We start from the raw sequence: 14,983 nt of genomic DNA on the forward strand, positions 1-14,983 counted from the left end.
AAATTGGTTATTTTGGATTATAACATTGAACACGACTAAATAAACGCTGTGTCAAAATGTATCTAAATTTACCTTATATTTTTTTTAAAGAAGGAAAGTGAAATGGAAAAAAAGACTTAAATATCACTTTTATTGGTTTTTCGTTTTAATTACCTCAATAATGATATTAGATTTGGAACATAAAACACCAAAATAATTACCTGTTTTATGTCAATTGTATATTTTAACTTTGACCTAAAACGATGTCAAAAACGTTTTTGTGCTTATAATTTGATTTGTGTTGGTTAAGTCCTTTTTCTTTTAACGGTCGAGGTGGTATGATAAACGAATACAACTCACACAATGCGAACTTTGTTATAATAATTAAACTACGCGATAAAGTTTACCATGTAAACGATACACGTGTTCAGGCGCGCACACAAATAAATTACTAGGGGGGTTAAAATAATATCTATAATATTTTTTATTAGTTTTAGGGTGGGGGAAGCCGGGTAACAAAACCTGACAGGTGTCATTGACTTTTACATTCCCCATAGCCAGGCAATTTAGCAATAAACACCTGGCCTAAAGGTATAACTAAGGGTGTTCATCTGATTTATTCCACGCTGTCGCACCGACAAGTGGTGATCGAATGCTTAAGGGGGAGACGCATGCCAGCAGAGAACCTAGCGGAAATATACGAAGCTTGCAACTTGAGATTTTTTTTTGATAATTTACAATTTCAACTGAATTATTTAATAAATATGTATCCGAAAACATTATAAAGATTTTTTATTTTTTTTTAAACTTAAAGATAAACTGGCAATTGTAAAAAAATGTAATAAAATGTGAATTCGTTGCAGGGTCAAATCTTATTATTGCATTATATTTTATGGTCATAATTATCATTAAAATTTAGTTTATTAAGTTTTAGATTTTATGTGGTGTAGGTTTTTGACTAATTCATCGTTTTAATATTTTTTATATATATATTTAAAAAAAACATCGATTTGATACATGATCGATACTTGAAATCCTTTTTATTTATATCAACTCGAACTTCAATATTGTGACCATGCCTAAAATAAAATTTGATATAAATAAATAGGATTTCAAGTTATACACATTTATATATTTTGAAAAATCGATGTTTTTTTAAATATATATAAAAAATATTAAAACGATGAATTAGTCAAAAATCTACATCACATAAAATCTAAAACTTAATAAACTAAATTTTAATAATAAATATGGCTATAAAATATAATGTAATAATAAGATTTGAACCTGCAACGAATTCACATTTTATTACATTTTTTTACAATTGCCAGTTTATCTTTATATTAAAAAAAAATAAAAAATCTTTTTAGTGTTTTCAGATACATATTTATTAATTACTACAGTTGAAATTGTAAATTATCAAAAAAAATCTCAAATTGCATGCTTCGTATTTTTCCGTTAGGTGCCTCTTTTCGCCTCTGATAGTATAAGCATCCCCCTTTTATTTGGATCGTTAGTGTCCGTTTGTGTCGTCCGCGATGTCTTGATTTTTAGACATGCCATGTCAGATTATTAAAGCAAACATTGGATGTCCTTGATGATTGCACCAATAATTATTATTCATATTGTGTGACACAGGTATTCTAATAACACGGGTTGGCCTTGCGTGTCGTAGAATACCGAGAGGAGTGGGGCCAGTCTATTGAGAAGGATGTTTGACAGTACTGATTGCCAGTCATGATGTCCTAACAAAAAAGAAAATGAAGTGATATTACATCTACCAAAATAATTTGTATTTTTATTAGATAATAATATATATTATAATTATAGTTTACAAAAAAAATAAATCTCCGAAAAGAAAAACATTCCGTATGATTTGTTTTTTTTAATATAAAATACGTTTTTGTTATCCGCTTTCATTATAAATATATTTTTTGACCATATCCGATCATAAGAAGATCATAATCGGCCTCCACATTACAGTTTTTTGATTTTACGAGAATTGGATTTTAGCCGCTTGCTCAACATAATATTAGGTCCATACTCTGGCTCCAAGCACGCATTGAAAAACAAACAATATGTGTATTTGCCAGACCCAGGAATCGAATTTGGGACCTACGACATTAATTTTAATGATATAAATTAATATAATTAATTTTAATTATGCACCTAACTAATATAGATACCTATTTAAATAAATTAATATTAATTACTTATATATTTGTTAATACAGTGCTAATCGCAATGTTTTTATATTATTTCTAAATATAGTTTTCTTCAAATCATGTAACATGATAAAATTTGTACATTCGACTTTGTATTAAATTTATATATTATATTTCTTATTTTTTCATAGCAATATATCAAATAATAGTCTTATCAGTCGCGCACACAAGGGAAGGGGAGAGATTCGGGTCCGGACCGCCCCAGGAACGGAATTAGGTAAATGGCATATTAGCTGTTTTTCTTCTCTATCAGGACCTCATGGCTGAGGATCGTGAATCTAAACCTTCTAAATGGATTGGTCCCATTCTCATAACATTAATTATCTCATAACATAGCTTGTGGTCACGTGAAGCCCATGACACTAATAAATTGGTACAACTATCTGGGGCAACCAATATTTGCTTTAATATTTCGATGGCCGATTTCGCGGATAACACAAATTGATACTAACAATCCTAATATTTATGTGTGTTAAACCATGCGTATTCGATAGCCACTTATAGATGCGACAGGTCGCAATAACACATAGGTGGACACCTGCAGGCTAGGTGTTAATCGTTAGACACAAAGTGTGGAGTGTATGAGTATGAAGAATGCACCTTCTAATTGTGGTATTCCGCGGTTGAAGCGACAAGAATATACAAGTAGTAGGCGGGGTAAATGTGGAAGTCAGTGAAACATGCTAGATTTCGTAAACCCCCCCTCCTCCTCTTACCACCTTAAAACAAAATGGACTCCCTTCAAACTATTTTTGCGCGCGCCTGTGTTATTAAATTAAAGATTCGTTACCTATGATTAAAAACTTATTTTAAGTGCATTTATTTACTAATAACTTACCTACTTATTAATTAATATTTATAAAATAATAATTTATTATATTAATTTAATACCTAACTTCGTTTTTATTAAATAATTTCAATATTTTGTCTCTGACTTATTTAATACATAATTTATAACATTAACATATTATGCTAGAACTCTACCAATGAATTTTCCCCTTTCAAGAGTGGTAATTATTGTTCTCCCTAGTCTGACCATCTATCGGAAAAATGAACAACTTCATAATGAACATTTTCCGGATATAAAGATAACTGTTATTACAATTTCTAGATGTTAGCTGAAACAGACCGCTGTTTCACTATTGTAAATGAATTAGATTCTGTAATAATTTTGTTACTGACCAAAAATGAATTATAAAAATAATTTAACTGTTAAATATTGAAAATAATCTCAAAATAACGATAAAACACAATTTTGAAGAGAGATAAATTTTATATAAAAAACACAGGATGAAATACTAAATAATTTATATAATAAACTTTACACAATTTTGTAATTATTGCTTATTACAAAACACGAACAATAAACGTTCCCTAAAGATTTTACTTATTATAAAACTCGAAATAATCATGAGTTTTCAAATATCACACATAGGTTGTACTACTAAATTTTAAAATATATTTATTTTAAAATCGTGTCGATAACTAATAAGTAGAATATAATATGGCAGAATGATTTTCATTTATTTTTAAACGTTAAATTTATCGTAAATTGGTATACTATACTTGAGATCCTTAGAATAACTGACATTTTGGACAATTTTGAGTTAACAATGAATGCCAGGTGATTTTAAATCTATCAATATATATAATTTGAAAACGCTTCTGAGAAATATAATATAACTAATAGATAAAAAGAAAATACGACACCCAGCGTCTCTCGGGAATCGCGCCTACGTGCATTAACCATTATGCTATTTATAGGTATCTTATTTAATTTTAACTAATGGTTCTTATAATACTCTCTGAAGCGCTCTCTCTCTGATCAATAAAAAGAATCTATCAATATAATTAATTATAAATCAAAATAGTTGGATGTCAAACATCAATTTTAACCATTTAAAATTCTTAACACTGATCACTATTATTTGGTTATACATAATTTGGCACTAAGGCATTTTTAACCAATCAGAGATCCTTATTTCATATACTGTCATGACGCATATTTGTAAGAATTAAACAAGGAATATTGTAGTATATTACGAAATAATTACAAGATAAAAAGAACTTTTTATATACTTACCACGTTTTTAAATTTTCTGTTGAATCATATAAACTTCACTTGGCTAGCTTAAACGATCAAAAAAAAAATGTATTTGATATAAATAAAACTGAAATGTGATTTTGACACTCATATTGATTTCCATAGTAACACACGTATATATTAATAATTTTGTTGGTAGGACCCCAGACCCCCCTAGCAACCAATCATAATGGATTGGATTACGGATTTCTTCCAAAATAACTTTTCATACAAAACAGAATTAACTGAAAATGAATTCAATTCTACTTAAAGATGGCTAAAAGTATTAAAAATGCATTGGCATCGTGTTCTGATATATTCTAAAAGTTTCAAATATCTAAATAGACGAGAAGTTAGTTAAAAATCGATTGCAAGATTTGTACCGGACATACAACCACCGGACAAATAAGAATACGACCTAATAAAAACGTTGTAAAAACAGTACTTCATTGGTTTTTGTGATTTTCTCAAAACATAATTTTTGGAGAATGTGAGTTATGATTCTAGGCTACTACTACTATTTATGGTGAATCTTAAAAGCCTACCTCCACCCTTTGCCACTGATAGCAATATTATATATATAAATATATATATATATATATATATATATATATATATATATGTATATATTATTATGTCAACTTATCATTTTACTTTGGCAACTAGCATTTTTAAATATGAAAATACGTATTTTGCAGATGGCTTTAAAATTTAAGTTTTTTGAGATCACAAACAGCTTAAAATTTCTCAAAAATAAATATTGGACACCATATTATAGAAAGTGTATTATTTTTTGTTGCATGACTTACCTATAGTTGCGCAACAATAAACTTATCTTCAATTTTTGTTTATTTTAATATAACATCTTCTAAAATTTGAGAAAATCTAGAATATTTATCGGCCATCTAGTTTATTTTCTTACCCAATCCAGTATATTTTCTCAACGCTAGTTGGCAACAACGAAAGTATAAAATAAAGTTTTACTATTGTTCATTAAAATATTGTATTCCATAAAGCAGTTTTTCAAAGATCTTTTCAGAACAGGGTTGTCAAAATTGTTTTGTCGTTCATTTATAAATTTAAATAAACTTTTTTAGTATTATCTTCGCATTAAAATAAATCCCAAGTGACATAATTACAAGCCAATTTGTAATAACATGCTTATTTTCTGCTTCAGTCTTCCAATTAAGTCTGTCGTTATATAATTTATGCCCCCGTAAAATACGAAACGTGAGGTAAGTATTTTATGCTATCTAATTAACATGCTGTAAGATTTCCTTTATTTTATAAAATATTTAGGTATATATTAAGTTTATTTTTATGCATTATAATAGCGGTTATTAACCTTTTGCAGTATACTACATTTGACTGATAAATTTTACTTTAAAGTTTGCAGTAATCATTGATTTACTGTTTAGAATAGACCTTTATCTAAATTAACATAGATTTGATTGATACACAATTTTTGACAGATAGAAAAGCATTTGGAGTCATTCAGTGGTCGACGTATTGGTATTAAACAGTATGAAACCAATGTGGTATCGACTGTTTAGTATGGAGTGATTTTCAGCCAATGAGATTTTATAATTCGGGTTTGCCCGAACTGATGGAAGGCAATGTACTATTTTCGTTTGTAAGAACATCTCCATTTGTTTAAAAAAGGTATTTAAAACATTACAAAAATGAATTTAAGTAGAAAATTACAAATAAAAATTACAAATAAAAATTACAAGATAAAAAGAACTTTTTATATACAACATTTTTAAATTTTCTGTTGAATTATTACGCTCAATATGCTCAAACTTTTACATGATATGAAGTAAATAAAAAACAAACAAATGTAGAATACTGAAATGTCATTTTGACATTTCATTTTGATTTCCATAGTAACGCACGTATATATTAATAATTTTGTTGCTAGGACCACCCGCTTAGCAACCAATAGTAGTCTTTTACTTTTTACGGATTTTTCTAAAATAACTTTCCATACAAAATAGAATTAACTGAAAATAAATGCAATTCTGCTTAAAGATGGCTAAAAGTATTAAAAGAATGCATTGGCATCGTGTTCTGATATATTAAAAAAGTTTCAAACGTCTAGCTAGTCGGAAAGTTAGTTAAAAATCGATTGCAAGATTTGTACTGGATAAACAACCACCGGACAACCAAGAATACGAGCTAATAAAAACTATGCCCTTTTCTTCAAGCCACGCAGGGGTAAAACAACGGTACTTTCTCCAATATGACACAATGTGAAATTATTTGTTCTTGTAAATAATAATTTTGTTGCTAGGACCACCCGCTTAGCAACCAATAGTAGTCTTTTACTTTTTACGGATTTTTCTAAAATAACTTTCCATACAAAATAGAATTAACTGAAAATAAATGCAATTCTGCTTAAAGATGGCTAAAAGTATTAAAAGAATGTATTGGCATCGTGTTCTGATATATTAAAAAAGTTTCAAATGTCTAACTAGTCGGGAAGTTATTTAAAAATCAATTACAAGATTTGAACTGGACAAACAACCACCGGATAAACAAGAATACGAGCTAATAAAGACTTAGCTTAGTTTGAGTCTGGTAAACGATAAATGTTCAACCAGTTCAACAACCTGATGTGGAGAGGTGCATGCTGGGCATAATGCGAAAGGACATAAAGAGGAATGGGTGGATAAGGAAGCAGACAAGCGTTTTCGATGTGATAGAGTTCATTAAAAGCCTCAAATGGAGATGGGCTAGACACATAGCTCGAAGAAAAGACAATCGTTGGACAAATCTAGTCATCCAGTGGTATCCAAGAAGTACAAAACGTCCGCAAGGTAGACCTAGAGGCCGCTGGATCGATGAAATGATAAAGTTCTACGTGGAAACGCAACGCACAGGACCAAGAGGAGTGAAATCAGCTTGGAGAGGCCTTCATCCAGCAGTGGATAGATTCAGGCTGATGATGATGAAACGACAAATTAAGATTTAATAAACCATAATATTATAATATCGTACTTTTACGTCTTTTGGGGGATTATGGATCATTTTGCGACTGGTAGATGCCAATGCTAATGCATGCATCAACTATTTGTTTTAAGTTAATTTTAGTAAATAAACGTTGCCTAATATCACGAATATCACGGTTACCGCGTCGGCTTATGATGTCGTGAGTTCCGGGTTCGATACAAAATTTTACATATTGTTTTTCAATTTGTGCTTATGTATGGACCTAATAGGTTGAGCAAAATGACCAGCGTCCGTTTATCGTAAAAAAAAATATGTTAATACAACCCCCACTCCGCGGAGGCCCATGTCAATTTGAAATAATAATACTTAACTCCGAACCCTGGACGAAATGTACATACGTACGTATATTTGTTACTAAACATTTACCTTCCCATTTGACAATGCTCAGACGAAGTTTGGTATTGTTGTCGAGTTATATTTTAATTAGTATTGTTCCGCCCCCTGGTCACTTTCAGCAGCACATCCTCCCGCTAACCTTTCTGTCTCTCCATCCCACGCTCTCTGACCATCCTTCGCACTAATATATACGGAATACGCACTAAACAAAATGTTTACGTTCCATTATCCCGAAAAGTATATTGACGTATCTATCTGGATACTTTCCATGGCGAATCTAAAACTGAATGTTTCAGATAGATAACATCACGTATACAAAAAAATAGACCAAAATTGAGAATATAAATGTGACAAAATGTGTGAAAATTTAGGTTATCTTTTTATGTTACAGAATGGATTCACAAGGTTAGAAAAATGACAGCAATCCGTTCTAAAATTGGCTTGACAATTCATATCTTTGGAAAGAATACATAGACATATTATGTAAATTGCATGATATTATGTGACGCTGGGATGCCGGAAATAGGCGAAAATTAAGCATGACAGAAAAACTTAACGGGAAAAGTTCTGATGGATTTGAGTTTTGTGCTATTCCATTTGAGTCGTTTTTTGCAAGCCGAGTTTCGCCTTTTGGCATCTTCAGGCACTGTGTACACTCACCAAAAAGGCAAAGAAACACTGACCACGATTACTAATAACTCTAACTTTTATAACCAATCAATACAATAAAGTAGGTAAAAACTCCATTACCTACCTATCAAGTCAAGGGTCACAATAAAAATATAACTAACAGAGGTACAGTTCGGTTATGAGGAATACAGCGGCAAACACATTTTAAAATAGCCAATATACTGGATTATTTGTAAGGGTAACCTAACTAAACCTAACCTTACCTAAACTAACCCAAACTAACAAATAATCCAGTATAGGGTATTTTTAAAATGTGTTTTCCGCTGTATTCCTCATAACCGAACTGTACCCAAACAAATTATGACTAATTGAAGTGTTAGTAAAAAATCCCCTATCTTATTACACTCGATACACTCAATAAGCATATTATAATAAATCGTCAAAGCCTAATGATATCGCATTAGTACGTATAAACAATAAAAATACTACACTCAAGAGGTGTAAAATCATCCATTCTAGGAACAATGGTAACGTATTGGAAATTAATGGAGTTAACTAATGAGATATTATATCTATGATATCAGTCTTTAAAAGTAAAGTTATCAGTTAAACAATTAATATTCGAATTTAAATTCAAATCACATCAAGTTTAGTATCATCGGTCGATAGTAAAATCATTAACAGGAAAAGTTGTGGATTTTCTAGAGTAAATTTTAAACTTAAAAAGGCCACGTCCTTAAACATTTTAGGAACATAGAGTAATTAAATTGACACTACAGAAAGTAAACATGATTGATATTGGGCAGTTCGGCATTGGGGAGTAGCTGATGTGTTTAGTTTCGTAGATATTTGGAAAAAGTTTTTCTTGTGGTACTTAATTATTTTATTTTTTAGGCTCCGGACCCTCTGCCTATTTAGTGTATTCGAGCTTTACTCTCTTCTCGGCAAATCTAGACCTGCTCAGTTGATTGAATGAGTCGGGAAAATATTATGTCCGTTATAAAAAGCTCACTATATAAAAATGTAATTTACTGTTTAACTACCATTATTAAGATATTTTTTCAATATTTTTAAAACCTTTAAATATCTGACATACATAATTTTGAAAACACTTTTGACAAAATATCTTATAACCAATAGAAAAAATCACTCACTGAAGCCATTTGTTAGTTAAAGGTTTTCGCAATCAAGTATGACACTTTAGCATAGTGGTATATGTGCGTGGGCGCGATACCCAAGAGATACAGGTTCGATTCCTGTGGGGTGTCTTACTTTTTTCAAAAGGATTTTTTCTATTGGTTATAATATATTTTTTCAGAAGTATTTTCAAGATTATGTATGTTCAATAATTAGAATGTTACATTCTTAAATCTTGTGAATTATTCGTTAAATAAAAAAAATAGTTAAGAAAGTACTTACTTTAAATATTTCTTTAAACTTTTGCGGATTACTAGTTATAACTAAATTTGCTAAAACGTTATTTTTCAAACGTAAACCCACATATGTTTATCAATTTTGTTGTAACCTTGAAAAATATGCAGACAGAGACGATCATAAATTATTCAATTTAATGTAATTTAATTACTCTTTTGGACGCAGTATTCGAGTTAGTTTGGTATATTATTCTGCACCCATGCCTGTAGTCTAAAATAGAAAGATTGCAAATGGGACAATTTAGCGCCTAGACGACGCATTCTGGACGCCAGGACAACTGGACACGTAACTCGACGGGCGGCAGAAATAGGTAAATAAATTACAGTGAGTTTCAAATACTTTATATGTCAGAGAAAATGTTGACAAAATGCGACTGTGGAGCTTTATAATAATGAACTATTCAATAAAACCACACAAAAAGGTACCGATAAATTCTATTAGTTTTAACTTTTTCTTCTCACACCAATAAAAAAATTACATATATGTACATGTACTAATAATAAGATTAAAGTGTGTCCGTTTGTTCGGTTATAACTCAAAAACTGCTTGAGTAATAAATCTTATAGTCACTGCTTATAGACATTGTTAGTACTAATACTTAAGATATTTTGATTAGAATTTCATCTTGATTAGTAATATCTCAAAATATGTTTGGTTTATCCATCTGATAAGAAAATATATTTCATTTATTTAAAATGTTTTAGGCAGATATTTTATAAAAATCGTATATATTTGTTGTTCATTTACCCGGTTTATCTCTTTTATATTAATGTGCGCCGGATATATTTACACTCGTACAGACGCATTTTTTTGCTAATTTTATTTAGTGGAATAATAATTATATTTTTCATACGCTAAAGTATTTTTTTCTGGATAGAATGGTCGATCTACTTAATATTATGAGAAAGGTTTAAAAAAGCATCAAAATGCAATTTCATATTAACGTCATATCGACATGTCCACCATTAAAATTTGCTGTATTTGAATCGAATCAAACACCTGCTCTCACATCATGCCACCTTGATACTTTATAATATATTTACTGATAAAATTTTTGTCTCACATATTGCCTTAATGACGATTTTACACTACTGAATAAGTTTTACACCAAAAAGACTACAATAGTCTGTGCTACACAAACATATTTATTGATTTTAATTACAGGTTGTTAATGAATTTTCAGGAATTACTATAGGTCCTTGCAACTAATGGGAGAGTTAAATTCGGTACATAACGAAAGTTTATTTCTATTCCAACATTCGATTCGAAATGACTTAACGAAGTGGACCGGGTAATATGATTTACGACCATTTTCAAATTTGATTAAGAGCAAAGGTCCGAAACTGTAGTTTGGAAACAATGAAACACAAATATTGCCTCAATTTTGTGCTAACTTGTTTATTGTATTTAAGAAAAAAGCTCGAATTTTGTTGTTTGAAAATAGAACGTTGAAATAGTGCTTCCGGATTTTAAATGTAACGAAACAAAAGCTCCGTGAATTTTATATCAAGTACCTACTTATGGATGTATTCGTGGGTACTAATTAATCTTGTTAGTTATGTAACAATAATTGACTTGATTTAACATTTAAATACAATGTCAAGCTTTTACGTCTGCTTTATTTCAAGAATTGGACTACCTACTTTGCCTGCTAAGAATATATACGTAAGAATACCTACGTACTAGTATAAATAACCAACCACTTTTCTTAAACACTTAAAATATTAAGTAAGTAAATAAAAAATGAGGGTACCTACATGACTGACATTAACTGTACCAATTTGTTATATAAACGATAATTTAATTAAACCGAGTTGCAAAAAATTACTCGATTGGAATAGTACAAAACTCAAATCAATTAAAATTTATAATTACATACTTAGCCACTTTGGTTACTGTATGAAAACATCTTCTTGGCTAGGTGTTAAAACTGTTAACACACATGCTCCGCCCATTTTTAACCGCACTTCCATTATAAACTAATAAGCTCCTCCCATTTAGTAAACAACAGCGCCTGGAAGCGTTGCCAAGAAGATGTTTTCGTACAGTGAATGTATATTTTTTTTATAATCGCTTACCTCTGGCTAACAAGTAGCTTTTACAACTGTTTTATCATTATTTAAAATCATAATATAGAATATATATACACAAATCTATAAACAAAGCATCTCATCTAAATAAACGAACACAGTGTTTTCACCGTAGTAAAATAGCATTTAAAATGACAGTTTCAATAACACATGTCCAATAGGTATAAAGTACATGTTGTGTCATTTGTTAAAGTAAATTTACATGGCAGGCTATATTGCGGATGTTTCAGGAAGCTCGGACTTCCGGTCGACGCCGCCTGGCTTTCACGGCGCAACAAGTGACGCTGATTTACTTTACAATAAGCTTAAAGCTCTGTCTATAAGCTGAACATAACACTAATAGTGAATTATTATTGTGGGGCTTTTGTCGGTTTTGTGAAACGTTAAATGTATTTTTACTTTATGCATATGTAGTATGATCTCCATATTATATAAATGGGTTCTGTGCGTTTAACCTACTGGTTCCTTGCTACAGATAGGTACTGGTCAATATACTGAAAGCCGAAATCCTGATTTGCGATATCCCAAATGTCACAAATAGTAAAAACTTAAAAAAAAAAAAACATAATCATCTTCCTACCCGATTGTCAATAATACATTTATTTTAAATAAAATGCAATTTGTTTCTGTTTTGTGTAATATTCGTAAAAAGAGAAAAGGACTTGGTACTAACCTGTCCAAGTACATATTATGGTTACCATAGTGACAAGTATAAATATGTAAATTTTAGGGTACGGTTTTAAAGTAGATGAAAAACAAAATTCATGATTGTCTTTTACCCTTTCATTGTTTATTTTATAATTGCTATACGGATACGTTGCTATGTAATTAATAACAATATTTTAAATTTTTTAATTTTTTTTTTAATTTTATTTATTAAGGAAAACAAACAGTTACATATTGATTACAGAAATTTATAATATAATAATAAAAAGTTAATGCAACCAGCAAAGTTTTCACATATACATTATAATATAGTTAAGCCTAACAAGATAGAGAGTAAAATAACATAAATATAAAGAAATTACATAAGAAGATTACATGAGAAAAATGAGGAAAAATAATGAATAATTAAAAAATATACAAAAGATAAAAAAGAAAAATAAAAAAGTAACATAAAAAATAAAAGAATTAATATATATGTATAAGTAAATACATTATATATCTATTTATACAAAATTTTTGAGATAGCATGTTTAAATGAAACAGGTGAATTATTAAAAGGGTCAACGGTGGAGAAATACATATTATAATTTAAACAAGAGCGCCGAATAAAGGAGTTTTGTGCATAATTAGAACCGCTACGACTGATATGGTACAAAGTTTGGTTTCGTGTAAATCTTGATGGACAATGGAAACCCACCCTTTCGAGTAGGTTTGGCGAGTCAACAAAACCATTGATAATTTTAAAAAGAAAATATTGATCAGATATAGAACGTCGACTTTCCAAAGATGGTACCATAAAAGTTGCAGCGGTCGAAGTAGAATTAGATAATTCATAACAGTAGGCTTTAAAATTAACGTGCTTGCAAAATCGCTTTTGCACCGCTTAGAGCCGATTTATATAAGTAACGTACTGTGGATTCCACACGACAGAGGCATACTCAACTAAGGTTCTAACATAAGTTCATAGAATGTAGACTCATAGAAAATAGTTCAACGGTTGAACTCTTTTTAATGCTAAAATGGTCGTATTACATTACTTTTAATTTTGTTCACACTCGTATTCCTTTAATCCTCAGATTGACAATTATAATTCTACAGCTACTTACTCTACTTCATAGGCTATAGCATAATGATATAGTAACAGTGACATCCCTTGGCAAAGTGCCGCCCTTAGGCAGACTTAGAATTCCATCCCCCGTCATTTTCAGTCTCAAATTGTATGCAAAATTGTTAGCTGAATACCCACATATATTTTAAACCTATATTAAACTGACAAATGCAATAGAATGACGTTCATAATTATCATCTACCAAGGATTATTTATGTACGCTGACTGTGAGGTACTGGTAAGTTTGGAGGACCCTTTGTGATTTCTTTAAACTAAGATGTCGGTACTTTCTAACGATGGAAATTGTCACTGCTTTCAAAAGTTGTCATGATAGTAGGTAAGTAATAAGATAACCATTTTTAAGTTCCTTATCTAATTTGACATAATAATTTAATGCTTTTTTATCTACTATACAATGCTAAAAAGTAATAATGTATGATATTTTATTTTTCGGGATTTTGGCCATTCAAGATTTAACAAATCCAGGATCTTAGAATTTGGGATTTTTGTAGTGAATATAATAATAATTAATGGCAAAGATATTTGTTCAATTCTATGAAGTGAATGAATTCAGATGACGGTGATTGCTCGAGACCTGGCGTCGAAACCTTTTCAGACTTGGGCCGCATTCGATTATTAGTGTTAATAACAATACAGTAAATATTTAAGAGAATATCAGGTGTATAAAAAATATAATTTATAAACTTAAAAATATAGAAAAGATTTATAAAAACGACAGAAAATGTAAAACTATTATTGAGTAAAAAAATAAATAATTAAAGATTAAAAAGAAAATACATTACAAACAATGTGACAGTCGAGAAAAAAATGGTTTTTTTTTCCAAAACTCATGGTAGAAAATGTTTGTTCGCAAATTATTACATTATAATACCAAAATTTATATGGTGTGATAGAGGAAAGACAGATTTTTCTGCTATTGCAGTAACGATGAATTCACTCTGCAATGGTGTTAGTGTCATTTGACAGTAAAGAACCAACAGTCGCCTGCATCGCCAGAAGAATTTGACATCATTTCACTATTATTAATATCTACATTAAAAAGGTTCACTAATAGTCAGATGTACAGTACGCAATAATACCAATGAAAATGCTTTTTGTGTTTATCATCCAACTGCAGACAAATTCGCAATATCTAAAATGATATAGATTTTTATAAATCATTTTAATCATTTAAAAAATTTTATTGAAATAATTTACCATATGAGCCCTGTTATCCTATGTTAGTGTGGTTAAATATTTATGGGCCGCAAAAGACGTTGGTTTAAAATGTATGCGGCTCGCGGGCCTCACATAGTGATTACTGATTGAAATGATCGGCGTTTGGGAATGATTCCACGATTCAGATTAGTGATTTCATGCAGTTTTTCCTACCGATGCCAATCAAATCAGTGATTCTGCT

Source organism: Rhyacophila brunnea, unplaced genomic scaffold, assembly GCF_057557595.1.
Source record: "Rhyacophila brunnea isolate RB1 unplaced genomic scaffold, BYU_Rbru_1.0 scaffold_17, whole genome shotgun sequence".
In the NCBI taxonomy this organism is placed as follows: domain Eukaryota; kingdom Metazoa; phylum Arthropoda; class Insecta; order Trichoptera; family Rhyacophilidae; genus Rhyacophila; species Rhyacophila brunnea.